The 24894-nt window shown below is 35.8% G+C and overlaps 1 long non-coding RNA gene across 1 annotated transcript; it reads left to right on the top strand.

Annotated features, from left to right (window-relative positions):
- The first annotated feature begins 94 nt into the window (after nucleotides 1–94).
- LOC121040919 (uncharacterized) lies at nucleotides 95–24617 on the top strand. Its single transcript, XR_005795495.1, has 3 exons — nucleotides 95–199; nucleotides 11798–11804; nucleotides 24607–24617. It is a non-coding gene; the product is annotated as an uncharacterized LOC121040919 (long non-coding RNA).
- The last annotated feature ends 277 nt before the right edge of the window (nucleotides 24618–24894 follow it).

Raw genomic sequence — 24894 nt, 5'->3', positions numbered from 1 at the left:
AACTATTGTAGTCTTGCTGTGGGTGGCTATCCCACTACCCTTTGTGGGTGAGCTGTGAAAATTTGTTGTCCCTGGATGCACTGAAGAGTTGGCTGGGCATAACTCTGTAAGACCAGTGGATTTATCTATGAATAGGGTGATGTCATGCCATAGACAGTTGGACAAGTCTGTCCTTGGTAATATATGGTTGCTTGAGACCGTAGGAGAGTACTATTGCTGGACACTGACAGACTGTTGGTTTGAATCTCAAACACCATAATTCTGTGCCTGCACTGGGCCTGGGGCTGGCACTGGCAAGACGGTGATGCCGGAATCTTGGGGAACCACCATCACTTTGCATCACACACTGTGAACCAGAAACTTCCCATGGGCTGCCACGTGTGGCACACTGGCACAGGTGGAGGGGCAGTGAGGGCTTCTATACAATGTTCCACCAAGGGCTGAGAATGATCGTAAGGAGCAGGAGAACACACAGGGTCCATACTAGGGGTGGGGAGGAGGACCCTTCCAGCATTAGGGTTGCTGGGATCCACATAGGTCTGCATGGATAACCTGATGGGTAGCCAGCAAAGGGGTGATGAGGAGCTTTGTAGCCAAAAGATTCATAAGGCAGTGGAGATGTCATTCCCAGGTTCTACACCTGCTGCTGTTGTTTCTGAGCTTCCCACTGAGCCACCTCTTGCTCAAACAACTTCCAGTGCTCCTCTGTAGAAAGTTCATTGTGGTCTTTAAATTGTACTTTCTTTTTAGAAGTTGATGTTTCATATCGGCCGTCTGGTCTTTTTGTTCCCACTTGTAGGCAGAAGAAGGTGGATAGAGGGAGCCCCTTCATCTCCTTTTCTCTTCTTTGAGTTTCCTTGTCTAGATCTATATCTCTTGACTTGTTAGAAGTCTTGGGGTGGCTGTTTGATCTCTGAAATCAACAACATCCCTTCGTTTTACAGTTATTGTGTTCCCCTTTTCAGTTTAACTTTTCTTTGGAATTCGATATACCTCCATTAGGTCTTCCAACTGTCCAGGAACTTGGCCAGATCACTTATATCTACTGTTTTACCAGTCCGTTCTTGGCCCTTCTCACTCTCCGCATCAGATATACCCTCCTCTTCATCTAGGGTATATCTCCTTAGCAACGGTGTCTTCCAGTTTTATACTATTGCCCTCTTAGGCTTATTGGCTTCCATGGCGATTCACTTTCAACTTTAGATTCAGGCAGCTGTTGTGGCTATTGTGACTGTACCTCTTCCTCTTTGTCTGCAGGGATGCTTTCTAACTAGATATGGGCTATTTCTGATCTTAGTCTTCAACATGCTGCTTCTCAGAAAATGTATGTGTATGTATATATATATACACACATATATATACGTTTCACATATATATGTGTATATATGAATATGCACATATATATGAGTTAAGTTGGTGGTTATATATATATTTTTTCCACACCAGAGACCATTACAGACAGAAACCTCTACTGAAGCAGTTCCAATGTTAGCCGATATGCTTACCGCAGGATTTTTTGTTTGTTTTAAATTGTTTTCATGTTACCTATTGGTAGAAATGGAAGTGGTCCCTAAAGTCGATGATTGATTCATTAATGAACCTTTGGTTGAAAATCATTTTCTCTCAGAAATCATTATTCTATTGTCTTTTAGCACTAAGTATTACTTTTGAGAAGTCTGGCTATTCTGAACATGGACCTTTTTCTAAAGTGTTGCCCTAGCCTGGCTTCCTGTCCTTCACCATTCTACTCCCACTTTACCCTTTACAATTCTTCCTGGGAACCCACCCTTAATCAATCACTTATATACGCCTCCACTTCTCAGGGTTTGCTTCCTGAAATCACAGGTAACACAGGTGGTAGGGTCAAATGTTTTATCCTCCAAGAAATAGGCATTTCAAAGAAGAATACAAAGCCATTGAGGTGCAGAGAGGTCACTAAGTAGACCCTTGATTCTTGAAGTAATTCGAGAAGGAAAGGATAAGAGAGCATAAGAAGTTTCATTTGAGAAGGCCAAAGAAGTGCATTTTTAAATCAAAAACATTGTAGAGTCTCTATACTGTTCTTTCAGACATCTGCTTTTGGGGCGAAATTTTAGCTTCTACCATCTCATATATACTAGCTTGACACCTTTGTTCTTGTCTCAAGTTCTGGAATAGCCTTTGCATTCTGATAGGTTATTGTTAATAACGTAAATATATTGCAAAGTCTAATCAAATTATTCAGTGTCTTGCTTTTTGTTTATCAAATAAAAGATCACAAGCTTCAGATACAAGAAATTTATTGAAAAGCTTTCATGTGCATCTAAACACCTACTACTTCATTTTCCTCAGGACATTAATCTTTCTATTTATCATCTTTGCTTTTTCATACATTCAGACCCTGGCACCTTATCACAAATTCATAAGAACACAATAAGAACAATGCTTGCTTATGCCTGTGCTGTGACAATTTGTTACCACCTCCCCAAAGAGGAAGACATTCAAAGGTTCCACTTTAAACCATGTTTTCAGTAATATTCTTCACTTGCTATTATCTTTCTTTTATTTTCAGTATTCATAGTTGCGTATGGAGATATTATTCCCACTGTTCATTACAGTTCCTGCTGTGCTTGAAAGCTAGTTCCTGACAGTTCACAGTCACTACTGTGAGAAGAAACTAGGGCTCCCAAACTCTAAAAGGCCTGCTCAAGAAGAAAAATGCTTATATGTTTTATTTCTACCATCTTCCAACGTTCCCACTGCTGATAAAAGATAGAAAGAGGACAAACGAAGGATGAATTTCATGATTACATTTTGGTGCCGGTGCAGATCTCCCACTGGGATGTATCTCCCACCTGACAGGTGGTCTATTCTGCTCAAATACCACTGAGCTGGTGAACTTAAGCAAAAACATATGACCCATCTCTCAGACCTCAGAACAGCAGGATTCACATAGCCATCTGAAAATCTCAAGTTGAAAATCTCTTCTGTAATATCTTTATTAACTGGTGCATCTGATCTGTCCACTCACAACCTTCTGTGGATGATGAAGGCTCAGATAACAGAATGAGCCCCCTGTTCCTCATGTTTTCTCGGAAAATCTCTCACCAGTGTCTGAAAGACTTCCAATGGGCTCTGATTTTAAACTTAAGAAAACCATACTTATATCAAGAAATCGCATGTGTAATCTTTCTTTAGATTAGAACCATTTTTAGTGTTAGTTTCCTTTGAGAGTTGATAATAAATACATGTTAAAGCTTCTCATTACAGGAGAAACAGAGAGTTATTGGCAAATTTCCAAAGTATTAGGAAAAGTGAGAATCTCTTCTTTGTAATAATTACATATAACAGTAATTAATGGTCTGGGACTTGTGTGATTAAATAGATCTCATACCTAGATTTTTCTGTAAGTCAATACACCTGAGTGTTTTCAGTTTCTAAACAGATCTACTTTCTTAATTCATATCGACCCCATTTCTTTTAAATTGTACCTCCAAGTATTTGAAGTTCTCCAAAGCGTATCTATTTTATCCTCTTTCCAACTCACAACAGAAGACATGTCAAGGTAATTAACTTTGATAACCTATTTAGCATAAAGTTATTACAGGTGAACAAAGAGCACAAAAACTTTCCAGAAAATCACCCAAAATCTTAAGATTCTTATTTAGAGCACACTTATTTAGATTCTTATTTATGAAGTTGCCATCTTCAAGCCTTGAATAATATCTATTGTGACAAAATAAATAAAGTTTTAGGTAAGTTCTTGAAAAAGTTTTATTTTTTAATTATTTGAATGAAGACATATTTTGAATAAATTGTAATGAAGAAAAAAATTCCATAGATGGGCTTGATCATCAGGTTTTCATTGCATAATTATAAGTGAATATTTTTCAGCCAGAGATCATCTATAATTTCAACTGTGCTAATACTTTCTGAAGTTATACTGGGTTTGATGATATTGGGTCTAACAGAAGAAGCACTCATTTTTGAGAAAGCCCTCAAGCTTTTGGTTACATGGCAACTTTACCTATCTATATCTCTATCTTCTCTCTCTCTCTCTCTCTCTCTCTCTCTCTTTTTAAATTTTAATTCCAGTATAGTTAACATATAGTGTTATAATAAGAGTTTCCTGTGTACAATATAGTGATTTAACAATTCTATACATTACTCAGTGCTCATCATGAAAAGTATACTCTTTTAAGTTTTTATTTAAATTCTAGTTTGTTAACATACAGTGTAACATTAGTTTCAGATGTATGATATAGTGATTCAGCCCCTACATACAGCACTTGGTGCTCATCACAAGTGCACTCCTTAATCCCCATCACCTATTTAACCCATTCCCCCACCCACCTCCATTTTAGTAACCATCAGTTTATTCTCTATAGTTAAGAGTCTGTTTCTTGGTTTGCCCCCCCCCTCTTTGTTCCTCTTTGTTCCTTTGTTTTATTTCTTAAATTCTACATATGAATGAAATCATATGGTGTTTGTCTTTCTCTGACTTATTTCACTTAGCATTATGCCCTCTAGATCCATTCATATTATTGCAAATGACAGGGTTTAATTTTTATGGCTGAGTAATATTCCACATCTATATATACCACATCTGTTTCCATTCATCTATTGATGGACCCTTGGGCTGCTTTCACAATTTGGCTTTTGTAAATAATGCTGCAGTAAACATAGGAATGTGTATATCTGTTTGAATTAGTGTTTTTGTATGCTTTAAGTAAGTACCCAGTAGTGGATTAATTACTGGGTTACATGGTTATTCTATTTTTAAGTTTTTGAGGAACTTCCATATTGTTTTCCACGTGGCTGCACCAGTTTGAATTCCCACCTGCAGTGCATGAGTGTTCCTTTTTTTTCCCCACGTTCTCACCAGCACTTGTTTCTTGTGTTTTTGATTTTAGCCTCTTTGACAGGTATGAGGTGATACCTCATTGTAGTTTTTATTTGCATTTCCCTGATGATTAGTAATGTTGAGTATCTTTTCATGTGTCTGTTGGCCATTTATATGTCTTCCTTGGAGATATGACTGTTCATGCCTACTGATCATTTTTTAATTGGGTTATTTGTGGGGGGCTGGTGTTAAATTGTATAAGTTCTTTATATATTTTGGATACTAACCATTTATCAGATATGTCATTTGCAAGTATCTTTTCCCATTCAGTAGGTTGTCTTTTAGTTTTCTTGATTATTTCCTTTGCTATGTGAAAGCTTTTATTTTTTTGTAGTTCTAATAGTTTATTTTGATTTTGTTCCCTTTGCTTCAGGAGACATATCTATGTTGCTGTGGCTTATGTCAGAGAAATTACTGCCATGCACTTTTCTAGGATTTTTGTGGTTTCAGGTCTCATATGTAAGTCCATAATCCATTTTGAGTTTATTTTTGAGTGTGGTGTGAGAAAGCAGTCCAGTTTCATTCTTTTGCATATTGCTGTCCAGTTTTCCCAACATCATTTGTTGAAGAGACTGTCTTTTCCCCCATTGTATATTCTTGCCTCCTTTGTCAAATATTAATTGACCATATAATGGTAGTTTATTTCTGGGCTTTCTATTCTGTTCTGTTGATCTGTGCATTTACTTTTGTTCCAGTACTATTCTGTTCTGATTGCTACATCTTTGTAGTATATCTTGAAATCTGGGATTGTGATACTTCCAGTTTTGTTCTTCGTTTTCAAGATTTCTTTGGCTACTTGAAGTCTCTTGTGGTTCCATACAAATTTTAGGATTATTTTTACCAGTTCTGTGGAAAATGCTATTGGTATTTTGATAGGTATTGCATTAAATCTGCAGATTGCTTTAGATATTACAAACTTGTAGCAATATTTAGTCTTCCAGTCCATAAGCATGGAATATCTTTCCGTTTGTGTCATCCTCAATTTCTTTCATCAATATTTTATAGTTGTCAGAGTATTGGTCTTTCACTTCCTTGGTTAAGTGTATTCCTAGATATTTTATTGTTTTTGGTGCAATTGTAAATGAGATTGTTTCTAATTTCTTTTTCTGCTATTTCATTATTACTGTATACAAATGCAAAGGATTGCTGTATATTGATTTTGTATCCTGCAACCTTAATGAATTCATTTATCTGTTCTAGTAGTTTTTTTTTTTGGTAGAGCCTTTCAGGTTTCCTATATATAGTATCATGTCATCTGCAAATAGTGCTTTTCCTGTGTCTATTAAAGTGATCATATGGTTTTTATCCTTTTCCTTCATGTGATGTATCAAGTTGATTGATTTGCAAATGTTGAACCACTCTCACATCACAGAAATAAATATCACTTGATTGTGGTAAATGATTTTTTTAGTGTATTGTTGCATTCAGTTTGCTAATGTTTTGTTGAGGATTTTTGCATTATGTTCATCAGAGATATTGGCCTGTAGTTCTCTCTATTTTTTTTTTTTTTTTTTTTTTTTTTTTGTGGTTTTGGTATCAGAGTAATACAGGCCTCATAGAATGAGTTTGGGAATTTTCTTTCTTCTATTCTTTAGAATAGTTTGAGAATAGGTATTAACTCTTCTTTAAATGTTTTGTAAATTCACCTGGGAATCCATCTGGTCCTGGACTTTTATTCATTGGGAGATTTTTGATTACTGATTCAATTTCATTGCAGGTAATTGGTCTGTTCAAATTTTCTGTTTCTTCCTGATTCAGTTTTGAGACATAGTGTTTCTAGTAATTTATCTATTTTTTTCTAGGTTGTCCAATTTGCTAGTATATAATTTTTTAGAGTATTATTTTATCATCCTTCATATTTCTGTGGTATCGGTTATTATTTATCCTCTTTCATTTCTGATTTGGGTATGTTTAGCTCTAACAGTGTCTCTGTCCTTCTCACCCTCTTTGATGTGGCCTCTTCTCTACATTTAGCTGTGGAGAGTCTGTTCTGCCAGTCTTCAGGTCGTTTTTTGGGTTATTTGCCCTAATGTGTGTGTTACCTAGTTGTATCTGTGGGATGAGGTGAGCTTAGGGTTCTCCTACTCCACCATCTTCCCTGGTAATCCTACTACATGACAATATGGTTTAGATTTCTATTTCTTAAGTTTGCTTCTTTTAAAAATATTTTTTTAATGTTTATTTATTTTTGAGAGAGAGAAAGCACACTAGCAAGTGTGGGAGCTGGGGATGGGGCAGAGAGAGAGGGAGACAGAATCTGAAGCAGGTTCCAGGCTCAGCACTGTCAGCACAGAGCCTGATGCAGGCCTTGAACTCACAAATGGTGAGATCATGACCCGAGAGGAAGTCTGATGCTTAACTGACTGAGTCACCCAGGAACCCCAGGTTTGCTTCTTAATATATGGATTTTTAAAAAATGTTTATTTATTTTTGAGAGAGAGAGAGAGAGTGCAAGTGTAGGAGGAGCAGAGATGGGGAGGTGAGAGAGGATCTGAAGTGGGACTTGGGCTGACAACAGAGAGCCTGATGTGGGCTCAAACTCACAAATTGTGAGATCATGACCTGAGCCAAAGGCAGAGACTTAACTGACTGAGTCACACAGGTGCCCCAATGTATTGATTTTGTATTGGTTTGTCCCTCCAGTGATATATTAATTTGCTTTGAAAATCCTAGCTGACTGACTTCCAGATATTAGAAGGAAAAAATAAAGGTTTCATCTTTAAGCACGTTTTATACATAGGTCAGTATTTAGAAATTCTCACAAAATTATTGAAAAGAAAGCAGCTGAGAAGACTGTCAGATAATGACTAGCTATATGTGTTTATGCTGTGATTTATGTCATCTGCACAGGATAACTTCAAATATCGGCACATTCTTCTTGGATTGGGAAAACTAAACTTTCTTGCAGCTACTAGATAGCTAACCAATTCTCTATGAAGCATAAGCCACATAAAATTAAAACTTCTGTTTGCTTGTTTATTTATTTTTTAATTTTCTGTGTTTAGAACATTGCTAAGGGTTTTAGGTAAGATAGGGAAGTTTCCAAGTGGGAACAGAGAGATTGATTAGAAAATTCAGTCCAAATTTTTTTATCTCAGAGCTTAAAAGAGGCAAGGGAAATTGATATTTTGTAATGAAAACTTTGAGGGTTCCTTCCATTCCATCTCAAAACTAGAACTGTTTTCTAGAGAAGAAAAGAAATATCTGGTGATATCTTTATACATTTACCAAAACTAAAATATGTACAATTTTGAAATTTTGGATGAATATCATTGTTGGCTCTTCTGTTAGATTTATTTTCTGTACCTTTGATGTATTAAAACCTAATGTGATAGTAGAAAATTGCCTTCTAAGAAAAGTTTTGATTTAGCAAAAATAAACTGTAAACATAATCCAAATATGAGGTATTTGGGTTATTCAGATCACATTAAAATGATAATTAAAATAATTAAAATTACCAAACGTTGACTTTAAAATCTAAGGGTGCATATTCACATTCTACCAATTTGAATGTATCTGAAGTTATTGAGAAAGCCAATTGTTTGAGATACAGTGTTTGAAGATCTAACTTTGAATGGTAAATCTGATGTCTTATGTTAGCATGAAATGCTGCCATTCAACAGAGGAAAGAAGGAAATACATAGAATTCGTTGCTAGCATGTACCAAAATTGAGACCTAATTCCCTAGCATTTTTGTTTAATGCTGTTCCAGTTGGAGGCATGAAATGAGCTGGATGCATCATCTGAGAATGGCGGCTCCACAGGCATCCACTAACCTGCTAAAAGGATTTGCATGTGTTTGTTTATTTTGGGGATTGTATTTCTCAGTTTATGGATGCTTATCCAGAACCAGCTTTGTACACTGGCAAGCAAAAATGAATGTACTTCGAGGGGGTGTTCTAGTCCTATTGACATACTTTATTGGGAAACTAAATACTATTTGCTGATGAAAGTGGGGTGGGGGAATCTGGGGATTTTAAAAGAATAAATATTAATCAGATATGCTTACATAAAACCTAGCAACTGCCTAACAGATAACCGAATGAAATAACTTTGAATGATGGAAACTTATTGTGTAATACATAAGCAATTTGTTATGGGAAAGATAATGTTCACATGTTAAAAATGTCAATATGCAAGTGAAAATGAGCATGGTTTTCCTCTCCTGAAATCTGGCAGGCATGCACAGCATAGTGAATTTTCTCCCTTGATTCTTTTTGGTTCTTTTATGTCATTGTACAGACATGGTCATAAATAAGACCAAGCAACTGTAAGACATAGATAGGCAGACATCAGCAGCAAATCTGTGTCTGGAAAAGTTAAGAGGCTTGTTGTCTGGAATGAAGATCTCTATAGTTGTAAGGAAACTGCAGAGACCACAGGGCAAACTGGATGGACCAACCTCTAGGCAGAAACACCTTAATAAAATTTGGGTAGTATTTTATTTATAGAAATAGATTCAGATATTTCACATTTCTCAGTTGTGATTTTTGTTATATAAATATTTTTTTCCCCTGAAACTTATTGGGCTCTTATTTTAGCCTTTTCACACTCAGGTCTCAGTTCTTCCTCCCAACTTTGTCCTTCAACATCTTCTCTACATTCCTTTCTCCATAAAAATGGATCCAATTCACAGTCTCTTGAATCACATCTAACTTACCCAGGCCATTTTTCTCACCTGTCAAATTTCCTCCTTTCTCTACCCCTCTGTACTTACTTAAACTTCACATGGACACTCTTCTACCTCCCAAAGGAATTTTCTTTGAGAACTCTGGGCAGAATTGACTTATCTGTTCTTTGAATTCTTTCCTTCACCTTTTTTTTTTTGGAGTGTGTGTGTGTGTGTGTGTGTGTGTGTGTGTGTGTAACGTGTTGATGGCATGTTGTTATGTTAGTTATCTATTGCTGACCTAACAAATTATCATGCATTTAGCAGCTTAAAATTAATAATTTATCATTTCGTTATTTGGTGGTCAGAATTTCAGGTACATGGTGGTGGTAATGGTTGGGTGGTACATACTGATTCCTAAATCATTGAGTCTTAAACATTAAATATGTACAGCTTCCTACATGTCATTGGACTTCAATTAAGTGTTGCTGTTGTTGTTGTTGTTGTTGTTGTTGTTGTTTTTAAATAAGTTTAGGCACAGAATGATGTGGCTTGTTCTCTAGAGTCTCCCAAGGCCAATATCAAAGTGTCAGCAGCATTGCTTTTCTTTCTGGAAGCTCTGGGGGTGATGCTTCCAAGTTTATACAAGTTGTTCACAGAATTCATGTCCATATGGTCATTATAGGATGAGGTGTTTATTTCCTTGATGGGTGATGGCCTAAGGTCCTTTGCAGCTTCTAGAGGCTCCTTTGGTTCCTGGTAGGTGGCCTCATTCCTCCACCTTCACAGCTACATGAGTAGGTTGAGTATGCTTTGAATCTTTTTGACCTCCCTTCTGCAGCATCTCTTCTGACTCTAGCCAGAGAATTTTCTCTGCTTTTAAAGGTTCATATGATTAGATTGGGCTCATCTGAATAATTCAGGGTAATATATTTTAAAGATCATAATCATGCTTCCATACCTTGGCTATTGTGAATAATGCTGTAATAAATGCAAGAGTGCCTATATCTCTTTGAAATCCTATTTTTATTGTTTGGGGGTGGGTATATATCCAGAAGTGGAATTGCTGGATCATATGGTAGGTCTGTTTTTAAGTTTTTTTAGGAACCTCCATTCTGTTTTCTATAGTGATTGGATCCATATCAGTGGATGAATGGATAAAGAAGATGTGCTACATATGTATTATCTATATCTATATATCTATATTCCTATGTCTATGTCTATGTCTATATATCTATCTATATCTATATATATATCTGCATTGGCTTCTTGATTTGACTCCATATTCCCTGAATCATGGCTTCAGTTGGCCAGTCGTTAGCTTCATCTTGGTCAGGTTGCTATGGCAGTGCTGGTCCCAGAGGAAGTAGCTACCCTGCTGAGCTGTTTCTCTATACGTGAAGTCTTTTTAAGAGGCTCAGGCTAGAAAAAAAAAAAAGAAAAGAAAAGAAAAGAAAAAAAGAGGCTCACATTAGAGCATACTTCTTTATTTTAGGCTTTTGTAACAGCCTATTCTCTTGTATTCTTCTTTGTGTTTTGAAACGCAGTAGTTTATGGTTTATCTACTGAACCCTGCCTCACACAGTATTTGATGCTAGGAATAAGTGCAACATAAGAGATCCTTAAAATAAGTGGCTTTGGATTAGTGGTCAGGTATAGAGAATCTGATGCTACAGGTTAGGACCTTGTGGGTCCTTGGCCAAACGTTTGTTAAAATTGTCATATATAGTAATGTGGGAGGAAAATGTTCCACAGAGGGAGTGCCTATAGCTTTGAGGGAAGTAGCTCTATAAAAAAATAACTTTGGTATATTATATCTGCTTCTGACTGTTTTTAACAAAGTATTATATAAACAGATGATCTGTCACAGGCAAGAATTTTTGAGTGTGTGGGCAGAGATAGAAAGATATGGAAAGATCTACAAATTTGGGGCTTCACAAGACAGAAAAAACCTTCAGCTACCTCTTTGCCCCAAGAGTGAGATGTTAAGGCCAAGCAAGGAAGCCAGTAAATAAGATAAAATTAATGTAATCACTAAGTTCAGACAAAAAGTTGGAGTATGATTATTGGCACATGAAATCAACTGCAAGCAAATAAACCAAATGGCTAATATATTCTGAGGTAATTATGTTAGTGAAGAAATCACAATTCTGGGCTGAAAGACCCATGTTTGTTTTCAACCCAAAAGTAACCCTCAAATTTCCATTCATGAACAAGCAGAAAATGGACAGGCAATGAGATGGGTAGCCTCTAGGGGGAAGTTACTCTCTAACATGCAGTTCATTTTTGGCCACAAGAGATGAAAGAGAAGAGGTGAAATGACCTCTAAGAGAGCAAAAGCCTGAGAGGGCAGCAGAAGATCCTGGAAATGTGACATTCCCAGAATGCTAAGGCAAGGTCTGTATGATGAATCCACTTCATTTCCAAGAAATAAGTTTTGTAATTCTAGTCACCGGAACCATTCTTCACCAGTGACCAGTTGTTGCTGAGGGTCTTTAACACCCCTGCTTTTTTGAAAGTTAATATTAACTATGTTTATTTTGTTCCTAATTCATTCAGGTATCTCACAGTTGAAGAACTTATTCTGAAATCATATAGGTGAAATGAATTATTATAAATCTATCTTAGCCTAAGCATCTTTTTTAATGCAGAGGAAACAATGAGAGTGATCAGTTTTATGTCTTAGTTATGTTTCTAGTTTAGAAACATTGCAATTTTATACTCAATTGCATAATTTATACAAGAGTTAAATTATCCATTTCCTAATGTAACCAACTTAGTGTTATGAATAAATTTTAATAAATTCCTTGAATTATTCTGTGCTTTTCATATTCTGCCAAATTTCTGTAGTTTGTGTAAATCATGACAAATGTTTCCTCCTTATTTCCTAAATAATTGAGAAATAGTGATAAAGAGATCTAACCTTTAGGTGAATCCAAACATCATTATAATAAAACAGAATTTTTAGCTATTTGCATATTAAATACAACTATCTTAACTATTTGGTAGCTTCTACAGTTAATTTTTGTCACAAGCTATGGGAATCAGGATGCAATCTTTGATACAGTAGGGGTAAATAAGTGTAAGGTTTTATGCCATGACTCCCATTACTTTTGGAAACTTGAAAAAACTGTGTTTTATTATAGTGATGTCTTATTCATATCTTCTCTAAAAATCCTTTAAAATTATTGTTGAAGTCATAATAAAAATAATATATATCAATTTTATCAACTACAAAGTTCTAGGCATTTTGCTAGGTATATTTGTTATTATTTATAATATACTAGTACTCTAATATTATTTCAAATAACATAGTTGAACACAACTTAATAATTTCTAGAGGTACAATATGAATCTTTAAAATAAAACAAACTTTAAGAATGATAGTAAATAGGAATGCAAAATTTTTAGTAAAGATGAGAAAGACATTCACCTGTAGAGAAAATATATATTGAGTTTATATTTTCTTTTTTTTTAAATTTTTTAAATGTTTATTTATATTTGAGAGAGACAGAGACAGAGCATGAGCGGGGGAGGGGCAGACAGAGAGGGAGACAGAATCCAAAGCAGGCTCCAGATTCTGAGCCATCAGCACAGAGCCTGAGGTGGGGCTCAGCCCACGAGCTGTGAGATCATGACCTGAGTTGAAGTCAGATGCTTAACTGACTGAGCCACCCAGGAGCCCCCTGAGTTTATATTTTCTTATAAAACTACTCCATATCCACAGAAAATTATACAATAGACCTCCCATCAGTTAGAAAAAAATTATCAATATTTTGTCAACTGTGATTTATTTATCACCTCCAGCTTTCCCTACACCCCTTTAAATGACAAAGAAATCTAGATATCTTGATCACATCACTAAACCAAATTTCGTATAGTGATATAGAGGGGCTTAGTTACCTATGATTTCATATACACATCTTGCAAAAATTTTGAAAAGACATTTATTTTTTTTGACAGAGAGACAGAGAGTGCAAGTGCGGTGGGGGCAGAGAAGGAGGGAGAGAGAGAATCTTAATCAGGCTCCATGCCCAGCACAGAGCCCAACTTGGGGCTTGATCTTACCACTGAGAGATTATGACCTGAGCTCAAACCATGAGTTGGTCACTTAACTGACTGAGCCACTCAAGCACCCTGAGAAGACATTTTTAAAAAGTTATTCGCCCTTGAAATTTATTCATTATTTCTTGCCTAGTAATTTTAATTATAGTCAATATCTATCTTTCTTTATTCACATTTGAATACTTATTTCTGTGGAATGTGTCATTTTAGCAAAGAAGAGAAGTTTCATTCCATCTCAAATCATATGCCTCTAGAATCCCAGGAAGAGGAAAGGTGCACTTATGTTGAAGGCTATTTTCTCATTTCTTAGGAACTGGGGAGGTCTTCTCACTTGAGTAGGACCAATAGGTCCAAATAAAAGGACTAACAACAAACCAAATATATGTATTAATTTTCAGTTTGTATTCTGGGGTGCCCGGGTGGCTCAGTCAGTTAAGCCTCCGACTTTGGCTCAGATTATGATTTTGCGGTTCATAAGTTTGAGCCCCCATTGGGCTCTGTGCTGACAGCTCAGAGCCTGGAGACTGCTTCGGATTCTGTGTCTCCCCCTCTCTCTGCCCCTCCCCCACTCATGCTCGCTCTCTCTCTCTCTCTCAAAAATAAATAAACATTAAAAAAAATTAAACAAGTTTTCAGTTTGTATTCTAATAATTATGGAATTTAAAAAAAGATGTTACTTCAACTTGCAAAGTACATGGTTAGTAAATATCAATGATTCATTCATTCATTACAAAAATATTAGGCCCCTGTTATGTTTCATGTATTATGTAATTTAATAGATATAAAATCTTAAAAGGCATATTTACTCATTATTTCCCTTGGCAAACAGTGGGTTACAGGAGTGAATAAGGCCCTGGTACTGTCCTAGAACAAATGGAACCAAGAGTAATAGAATCAGATGCTGTGTTAAAGACAGGGGCGCAGTGCGGCTGGGACCATAAAAAAAGGCTAAGAGAAGCACTAATTTTGAAATGAAGACGGAGTGATAATGGCCATTGTGACAGGTGTGAGGTGAATCTCATTGTGGTTTTGGTTTGCATTTCCCTGATGATTAGTGATGTTGAGCATCTTTTCATGTGTCTCTTGGCCATCTGGATGTCTTCTTTGGAAACATGTCTTTTCAGAGTCTCTGTCCATTTTTTAATCAGAATTTGTTGTTGTTATTGTTTTTATTGTTGTGTTATAGGAGTTCTTTTCATATTTTAGATATTAATCCCTCATCATATATATGATTTACAAATATATTTTCCCATTCAGTAGCTTGCCGTTTTATTTTCTTGATGCTTTTCTTTACCGTGAAGAAGCTTTTTAGTTTGATATATCCTTATTTGTTTATTTTTGATTTGTTGCCATTGCCTTTAGAGTCAGATTTAAAAAAATCATTGTCAAGACTGATGTATGGGAGCTTATCACCTATGTTTTCTTCTAGGAGTTATTTGTTATTGACCTTACATTCAAGTCTTTCATCCATTTTGAGTTAATTTTTGTGTATGGTGTAAGGTTGTTGTCCAGTTTTCATTCTTTTGAATGTAGCTATCCAGTTTTCCCAGCACCGTTTATTAGAGGGACTATTCTTTACCCCATTGTGTATTCTTGCCACCTTTATGTAAATTCATAACAAGTGTTGGAGACGATGTGGAGAAAAGGGAATCCTTGTGCACCTTTGGTGGAAATGTAAACTGGTGCAGCCTGTGTGGAAAACAGTATGGAGGTTGCTCAAAAAATTAAAAGTAGAACTACCGTAAGATTCAGCATTACACTATTGGGTATTTACTCAAAGAAAATGCAAACACTACTGCCAGAAGATATATGTACCCCAGTGTTCATTGCAGCATTATTTACAATAGCCAAGATATAGAAACAACCTAAGTGTTCATCAATGGACGAGTGGAAAAAGAAAATGTAGTGTGTGTGTGTGTGTGTGTGTGTGTGTGTGTGTGTGTGTGTGTGTAATGGAATACTATTCAGCCATAAAAAGGAATGAAATTTTGACATTTGTGATAACATCGATAAAGCTTGAAGGTAGTATGATATAACTGAAATAAGTCAGAGAGAGAATGACAAATAATGTATGATTTCACTTATGTGTTGAATTTTAAATCTGAAGCAAATGAGCAAATGTAATAAAACCGATAGATATAGAGAACACATTGATGTTTGCCAGAAAGGAGTAGGGTTGGCGGCTAGGCAAAATTGATGGAAAGGATCAAGAGGTACAAACCTCCAGTTATGAAATAAATAAGTCATGGGATGTAATGTACAGCCTGGTGATTATAGTCCATAATATTGTATAGCAAACTTGAAAGAGTCAAGCAAGTAAATCTTAAAAGTTCCCATCACAAGAAAAATATTTTTTTGTAATTTGTATGGTGACAGATGGTAACTAGACTTATTGTGGTGATCATTTCACCATGTGACAAATGTTTAATCATTATGTTGAACATCTGAAACTAATATAATGTTGTATGTCACTTATACTTCAATAAGAAATAAATGGAGAGGATGTGGAGCAGGTGGTGATGTGTAAGAAAAGTTTTAAAGAGGAAATAAAAACTGATCTATGTGGTTTAAGGGGCAGAGGATAGTTTGGCAGAAGAATCTTCAATGCAGACAAACTGGAAAAAACACAGTGTTAGTATGATGAAAATATTTTAGGTTAGAAAGGATTTGGAATTACATGCTGAGGAAGCTGGACTTCAATGTATTAGAACATAAAGAAAGGAATTACATGATCGTATACAGTTAATTTAACCATAGTTCATGTGCCATGTAGTGCCAGATACCCACATTGTCAGATGTGTATCACTTGCTGAGCCAGATGATGAAATTAAGCTCAGGGTGAAAACTACATATATTCCACTATAATTTAGCTGGCTTGATTTTCCCATGTTTTTGCTATTGAAGCCTATGACCACAGCTAAAACCCTGACAGAGTAGGGACATTTTCCTCTTTCCCTCCTTGAGTCTCTGCTCAATTCAGGTTTATTCTTTAGTGGAGGAAAGAATTGCTGATCAGCATCCTGCAGCCTTGGGCACAGCTGGCATCTGCAATACTTTGGTGTGTGTCCAAGAGCCATGCAGAGAAGTGACATACCAGGGGGAGGGGGAGCTTAGAAGTGATTTCTCCACTCCCTGGAGAAGTCTGTACTCAACACAGTGGGGGGTGGGGGAGTGAGGTGGGTACTGGAAAGGGAGCTACGGAAAGTGATTTCTGCAATGACACATAAACCTGCACCAAGGTTTCCATACCAAGATTTAGGCTAGTCTAGTGTCTGATTTCTTGGGTCAAAATATCAGCTCGATTTTTTTCCTGTAATTACTATTGTGACCATAGCATTAGCTGCAAAGATTGCATTTACATCATTCCCCTTAGGCAAGTCTATGGGTTTGTTTATCGATAGTTTCTTAGATAGGGGAAAAAAAAATTCCTCCTGCATTCAGGACTCTGGTTTGTAAATGCTGTACCCATGTGACCCATTGTTCTGGAGTTTCCCTGGTGAGGAAAAAATTTCATTTGGGTGTAATTTTGTCAGAGCTCTGGGAAGTGCTTACCACTTTTGACATGTGAGACATCACAGCTCTGGGAAAGAGCTGATTACCAAGTCATATTTGTTATGGCTTTCCAGGTGGCTGGGTATTTCTAAAGCATCTTGCCTCTCATACAGCTGTACTCACACTGTTTCTTTAGAACACAGAGTCTACACTACACAGCAGCATGCGAAGAAGTACTGCCAGTTGTGCAGATCATTTATGCTTTATAATTAGGAGAATCAGAAAGGCAGTAGAGTGCAGTGGTTCCACTCAGTGGTTATATCGGATTATCCTTGGACTAGTCATTCTTCGATAGTATTGTTGTGGGCAATTTACTAAGCATTTAAAAGCTAATTTCCATAATATGTAAAAGGGGTTAGCAAGAGCTCCCTCACAGACATTCTTTTATGCTATTTAAAGTTGTTTTTTTTTTAAAATGTATGTAAAGCATCTATCATCATCTATCAGGTAATTACTTCTCATTAATTAACGGCTCTTATTGATATATTACATAAGTCTAAGTTTCAATCTGGAATAAAATGTGAAGAATAAGAAATTTATGAGCTACTGGAACACGTATTCACTTCCTTTGTAAAGCCAACTTCCATTTATTTGCATTCTTTGTTTTTCAGAAAAGAGGCATATCAGATCTATAGTCTATATAGAAAGTCAGTCAATGCATCCCATTCTTTGGTCTTTTTCAAATAAAAACCTTTCATACAAGTGGAAAATTTTTGTTTACTTCCTTTGCTCAAAATGCAGTCCACAATTAGTTTTAAATTACTTATTTTGATAAATGAAAGAGTGAATTGCTAAAATTTTAGCAAAGCAATGCACCGATTGTGATCCATTAAAAGAAGTTTGAGCGTTATTGAAACAATCCTTTAACGACCACAGTAAAACATTTGTTAAATTGCTATCATTACTATTAATTTTGATATCATTTTGACATATAGCATAGGGTGTCTGGAACTTGACTTTATTGATGGGGTTAGAGGTAATTTACTTTCCTCAGTGCCTTCCTTGATCAATGAATTTAGAACTAGAGAGCTTACATTTAATTCTGTAAGCCTGTAAATCTGTGTGAGTGTTTAAGCGTTGAGCATTTAAATACAATTAACTGGTTGGCAAGAATTTGGCAGGCTTTGATTTCAACAACCATTTATTTGTTTGTGTGTTTCCAGCTGGAATTATATTGTATCATACTGAATGGTATCGATCAAGTCAGTTGTGTGACTAGTAGCCGTCTGAAAATAACTCATCTCATACCCAGCACTGCTTAGCGCTGGATCATTCATCATTGTGCACAGAGCATGAATGTCTGGGATTATTTTGCTTCCTTTTTGAGTGATAGTACTCTACTTAAATGAATAGGACAGTTAGAAGAAATTATCAGATTTTCGTCTGTGAAAATCGAAGTAGTCATTATCAAAATTACTGATCAGTCCTGAATCAGGAATAAGTAAATGTTTTAGAAATCATGATCAAGATGATATAGACAATTGCTATTTCAGATATGAAATATAATGTAAATGTAATATCTAAAGCCCCAAGAATTACACAAGAAAAATAACCAAATGGGCTATCTCCAAATAACTAATTATTTTATTAGTATCTGTTACTTAATATCTAAATATTATATTTCACCAAACTATCATGTAGCCTATAGATATTTTGGGGAAATTTAGAGAGCATAATTGTTCATTTTCTTTTTTGAAGAAAGAAAATACCCCTGAGATTAAATTCTCATCTTCAACATGGAGATCATAATACCTACTCATAGGACTGTTGAGTGTTAAATGAGAAAACATGTATCTGGTTCCTGAGAGACAGGCACAGGAACTATTTTTTTTCCTAAGCATTTTTACTATTTCACTCTAACCTTAAAATCCTGGAGTTCATATCTTTTTTAATACTTCCCTCATCACTCAAAATCCACACTACACCAAGAAATGAAAACAAAAAAGGAACAAAAATGATGTGTTAAGTGATTAAAGCCAACAAAAGTACTTCTTGCTCATAGGCAGGCAGAGAAATGCAGATGAGATATCATTGGACTTTCTCCTGCTTGAAATACTTCTGTGAATGTACTTAAGTTTTACATGAAAACAAATGGCGAAAGGGAAGTTAAATTCAAGTTAAGGTGTCTCTTGATGCTTGATGCTTGATGCTTGATGCTTGATGCTTGATGCTCTTCAGCATCAGTCAGACTGAACCTGATGTCAATGCTGGAATGCCTCTGTGCTCCAAGTGAGTTCTCAGATTTTAAGAATCTCCTATCCCCTCAACTGGCGATGATTTCATAATAGGACTTAATGAAATTTTAAGAAGCCCTGTAATTTTTCAGCAGAGAAGGATTGAGTAAGGAATAGACTAAGAGTCATTTTAAAGGCTGGAGGACATCAGTGATGACTTATTCTAGTAATTAAATGATTTTTATACTTTTTTAAAGAGAAACATTAAATAGAGTTTGGAGTCCATAGACTATGAAGGTCGATGAAAAAAATCTGGGCAACTCAGGACCACTTAAGATGTTCAAGATAGACAAGACCAAAGCTGGGTTTGGAACACAGGAATTCCCAAGCAATAAGTGAGGTGAGACCGGCGGGCAGAACAAAGTCAGATGAACTTAAAAAGCTGACTCAGGTTGGGGCACCTGGGTGGCTCAGTCGGTTGAGTGTCCAACTTTAGCTCAGGTCATGATCTCACAGTTTGTGGGTTGGAGCCCTGCGACCGGGCTCTGTGCTGACAACTCAGAGCCTGGAGGCTGTTTCAGATTCTGTGTCTCCCTCTCTCTCTACCTCTCCCACACTCGTGCTTTGTCTCTCAAAAATAAATAAACGTTAAAAAAAAAAAACTGACTTCGGTCATTTTTCTTGTTGGTTTATTTCACGTAAGGACTTCTTAAAGCTTTGTTTTTTTAAATGTTTACTTATTAAATTTGAGAAAGTGAGAGAAAGAGAGAGATTGCAAGCAGGGAAGGGGTAGAGAGAGAAGGAGAGAGAGAATCCCAAGTAGCGTCTGGACTGTCAGTCTCGACTAAGGACTCTATCTCAGAAATCTGCAACGTCATGACCTGAGCCTAAATCAAGAGTAGGATGCTTAACCAACTGAGCCACCCGGGCACCCCAGGACTTTTAGAGCTTTACAATGAAGACAGGTATCGTGAATTTCTAGGAAGGGAATCTAGGATTCTGTACTAGCTAAGTTTGACCACAAAATGATTTTATTTTCTGAATGCCTATTAATGTCTTATAGAATTAGTTATTCTTCTATGGGACACGACTGATAAAATATGGACCTATAAAGTTAACAGCCCCTTGATTCCTGTTGAATCATGAGCCATATTTTAATGAAAACAAACATCAATTTGTTAATAAAGTAGTGCAAATATCAAAGTAGTTCTTTTATAAAGTTTATTTATTTTGAGAGAGAGAGGGAGAGAGAGACAGAGAGGGTACACTCACGAGCAGGGGTGGGGCAGAGAGAGGGAGAGAGAGAGGATCCCAAGCAGGCTCCACACTGTCAGCACAGAGCCCACTGGGCTCCAACCCATAAACCTTGAGATCACGACCTGAGGGAAAATCAAGAGTCGGACACTTAACCAACTGAGCCACCCAGGCATCCCTCGAAGTAGTTTTACATTTATCTTTTCCCATTCCTATGAACAAATTCAAGTGGAATTACATTATGAATCAATCAAATCAGTTTTACAAAGTTGACTAAGTACCAAAAATAGATTTGAATGTTGGTTGAATTATGTTCTAATGAAAATGAGAACTAAGTGGAAATACACCTTAATTGTCCAATTACATCTTTTTAAAGTTATATATTCTTCCTGAATATATAAGTGAAGGTAAGAATCACAAAAATGTTTTGAAATAAGTACATATTTTCTCTAAGAAAATTATGTATCTATACATATCTGCAGCGTTAGCTGTCTTTATAACATTTTCAGCAAAAATTAAGGACATGACAAGTTTTATTAAAAGGCTTTTAAACTAAAATGTGTGGAGCTGTTTCAAAGATTAGAACAAAAAATGATTCAGAGTTTCACTTCAAAATGTGGGCAATTGTTTTGGTTGTAAAAGGACGCTCTGGAAGGCTGAGTGGCCCTGCCAGAACTGAGCACATCTGAGAAATCTCAGGGGAAGCTGCATCCTCCAGAGATTTTCCGTTTGCTTTTCACTTCAAAGCAGTCAGGCTCAGCATCTTGATAATAAGCCAATGTGAACATCCAAACATCTGTAGTTTCTCCCTTCACACGCTCGGTCCTTTTGTTGGTATGTCAGAATATGGCAATGTAAATCATAGAGAAAATGTTGCCCTTTTACTTATGTTTTGACTTCAGCACATCTCTCACTGAGTCCAATAATCGTACTTGTGTTACTTATTCCTGGAATTAAAGAAGTAGCTATTTAAAGCTGGATGGGGTCATAGGTTCTGATTTCTGCTGGTTTATGGAGAGTAAATGGGGGCTCAGAAATGTTCATTGACTTGCCTAATGGCACACAGTGGGGAAGCCGACCAGCTCTGGTTGTCTCCCACAAATCCCTTTGCCCCTTGAACTCTTCTCTACACACAGTTCAGGAGCTGCTTGTTGGCCGCATGCCTTCACAGCAGCACTGTGCCAGGCTCTTTAGGGATGCTAAATCCGAGTATGACATGACTCTGTTTGGGCCGAGAGTAGCTAATGGTGTAGTTTTTATAACCAAATGTTTTTGAGGGACATTGTAAGATCGTTTATTTCTAATGATTAATTTTCAAAGAGCTTCGGATGTATGTTTGCTTATACAAGAAGACAAAGGACATAGAGTTGAATTACTTTTGTTAGTATATAATGTCAAACGAAGTGACTTCAGGGTGATTTTTTTACTTCATTTTTTTAATTGAGGCATAATTTACATACAATAGAATGTTCAATGGGATGGGTTTATACCTACATTTATAACCATATCCATAGCTACACCTACGCCTACACATAAACTTATATCTATATCCATATCTGCATCCACCTATTATCATACGTCTCTCAACCATTTGAAAGCAAGCTGTACACATAATGCTTCTTTACTCTAAATACTCCTGTGAATTTCCCCTAAACTAAGGATATTTTTTCATTATTTCCATGTAACCCTTTGAATAGGATAGCCAACTTTTTAGAAGGCCAACCCTTCTAAAAAGGCCAACGAGGCCCACCAGGAAAGAGACATACAGCACCAATATAATATAATTAATATAATATAATGTAATATATAGTAAATATAATATATAATAATCTACAATATTATAATAGATATATATGTGTTATTTTAACATAAATATATGGGAATAATTGTTTATTTGAAAATAGATTATTCTGTCTTTACTTTTATATCAATGCTATTATTTATATAGGACTAGCTAACAGTGTCAACTAGTAGTAATTAATATTATTAATTAAAATAATATATGTGAAAATGTCACAATATTTTATGTTTCTGTCTTCTGATATGGAAATTTACTTAACCTTCCTTAAAAATTATTTAATATTTATGTTTTCTAGACTATTATTGTATATTCTTAAAATACATGAATTTAAGTATTTTTAAAAGGAGAATGTTAAAACAATAAAGCTAATTACATAGGTATTAGATATACTTAATAAAAGTAACAATGACATGTTTCTTTCCTTCACATGATACAGTAGGATTTTTTTATTGTTTCTTTTTTCAATATTAGACTTATGAACTTCCCACAGCCTTTAAGACATCTTCCTTCCTTCTTCTCTTCCTCCCTCTCTCTCTTATTTCTTTCTTCCTCTTTCCTTCCTTCCTTCCTTCCTTCCTTCCTTCCTTCCTTCCTCCCTCCATCCCTCCCTCCCTCCCTCCTTCCCTCTTTCTTTCTTCCTTTCTTTCTTTCTTTCGATGTCATGGTAAAACTGAATACCATCAAACATTACATTCACTTTGACTTGCAACTCTGCTTTTGTTAAGCCCATATTACATGTCAGTCAAATGTGATGACATCAGGCTAAATATGCTCTCAACAAAAGATTTTTAGCATGAAATACTTAGATTTTTTAATAAGATGTTATTTAAAAAAACAAACAACTTTTATTGAGGTATAATTCTTGTAACATAAAACTAACCATTTTAAAGTGTATATTTAGGGGTGCCTGGGTGGCTCAGTTGGTTAAACGTCTGACTTTGGCTTGGGTCATGATCATGCAGTTTCCGAGTTCAAGCCCTGCATGGGGCTCTGTGCTGACAGTTCAGAGCCTGGAGCCTGCTTCAGATTCTGTGTCTTCCTCTCTCTCTGCCCCTCCCCGACTCACGCTCTGTCTCTGTCTCTCTCTCAAAAATAAATAAACATTAAAAAGATTTAAAAAAATAAAGTGTATATTCACAATGGTGTATAACCAAACTGTCTGTTTGGTTCCAAAATATTTTCAACACCTCAAAAGGAAACCCTGTCCCAGTAACAGCCCTTCACCATTTCTTCTTCCTCCAGGCCATTGCAATCACCAATCTGCTTTTTGTCCCTATATATTTACCTCTTCAGGGATATATTACGTAAATGAAGTTATGTAATATGTGACCTATGGACCTGATTCCTTTTACTTAACAATGTTTCAGGGCTCATCTATATTGTAGTAGGTATCGGTATTTCATTCGTTTTTTATGACTGAATAGCGTTCCTTTGTATGTATGCACCAAATTGTGTTTACCTATTTACCTGTTGATAGATATATGGATTATGTCCACTTTTTGTCTATTGAGAATAGTGCTGCTATATAAATTTGTGTATATCTTTTTGTTTGAAGACCTATTTTTTTTTTTCGATGTGTATCTAGGAGTAGAATGGTTTTAAAGCACAGAGGTAATTTGCACTTGTGAAATTGAAGGTGGATTTCAGATAAGTTACATTTTTAGTAAAGAAATTGAGAAAAAAGTCTTTCTTTAAGTTGGCTACAGTGTTTTATGGTGACTTTTTGGGGGTTTGGAAGCAATCTTATTTCCAAAAATTGAATCTTTTTTGCCATATAGTTTTGTCATAACCTATACATAACTTTGAAAAGCTAATGTGCAGTCAGTTCATCATTTTCTAGACTCTTTATGATCTTTTTAAATAATACCAATATTTGCGGGGAACTAAACATATTTTTTCCTGTAATCCTCTTAATAATTCTCATTCACAATGTATTTCCAAGTTAGAGAAGGGCAGTTGTATTGCAGATTTGAATGTTGCTGGAAGTAAATTTTAAAAATTCTCATCACAAGAAAAAAAATGTATCTGTGTGTGGTGATGGATAGTAATGATACTGTCAGGGTGATCATTTTGCCGTGTATACAAATATTGAATCATGCTGTTCACCTGAAACTAATGAAATGTTGTCTATCACTTATAGCTTAATGAAAAAGAATGGATTAGAGAAGGGCATTCTTATTGTTCAACATTTTGAAAATATGATGTTTAGTCAGGTCAGCATTTTAACTTTAAAAAATATTTCTGGCAACAGTGATAGCCATCTTATAAGCACATGTCTGAGCAGACTATCTTCTTCAATTTCTATAAAGTCAAAAGTCTCATTAAGTGTATTCACATGTTTTGACGAAACTGAAAATGACCCCCAATTGTTAAATCTTCAATAACACAGGCAGGCGAATAATATCCATTTTAGTAGTATTATGTACAAGGTATGTAATACATTTAGAAGGAAATACCATTTTCTTGGATAAGGTTATAGGCTGAATGGAATTTGCCAAATATTACATTTGTACTGTCTGCTAAATTTACAAGTATGTGAACAAAACCCAATTTTTAT

This window comes from Herpailurus yagouaroundi, unplaced genomic scaffold (assembly GCF_014898765.1).
Source record: "Herpailurus yagouaroundi ecotype Mexico unplaced genomic scaffold, PumYag 29, whole genome shotgun sequence".
Lineage (NCBI taxonomy): Eukaryota > Metazoa > Chordata > Mammalia > Carnivora > Felidae > Herpailurus > Herpailurus yagouaroundi.
The sequence above is the reverse complement of the archived record's forward strand: the minus strand, read 5'-3'. Positions and strand labels throughout refer to the sequence as shown.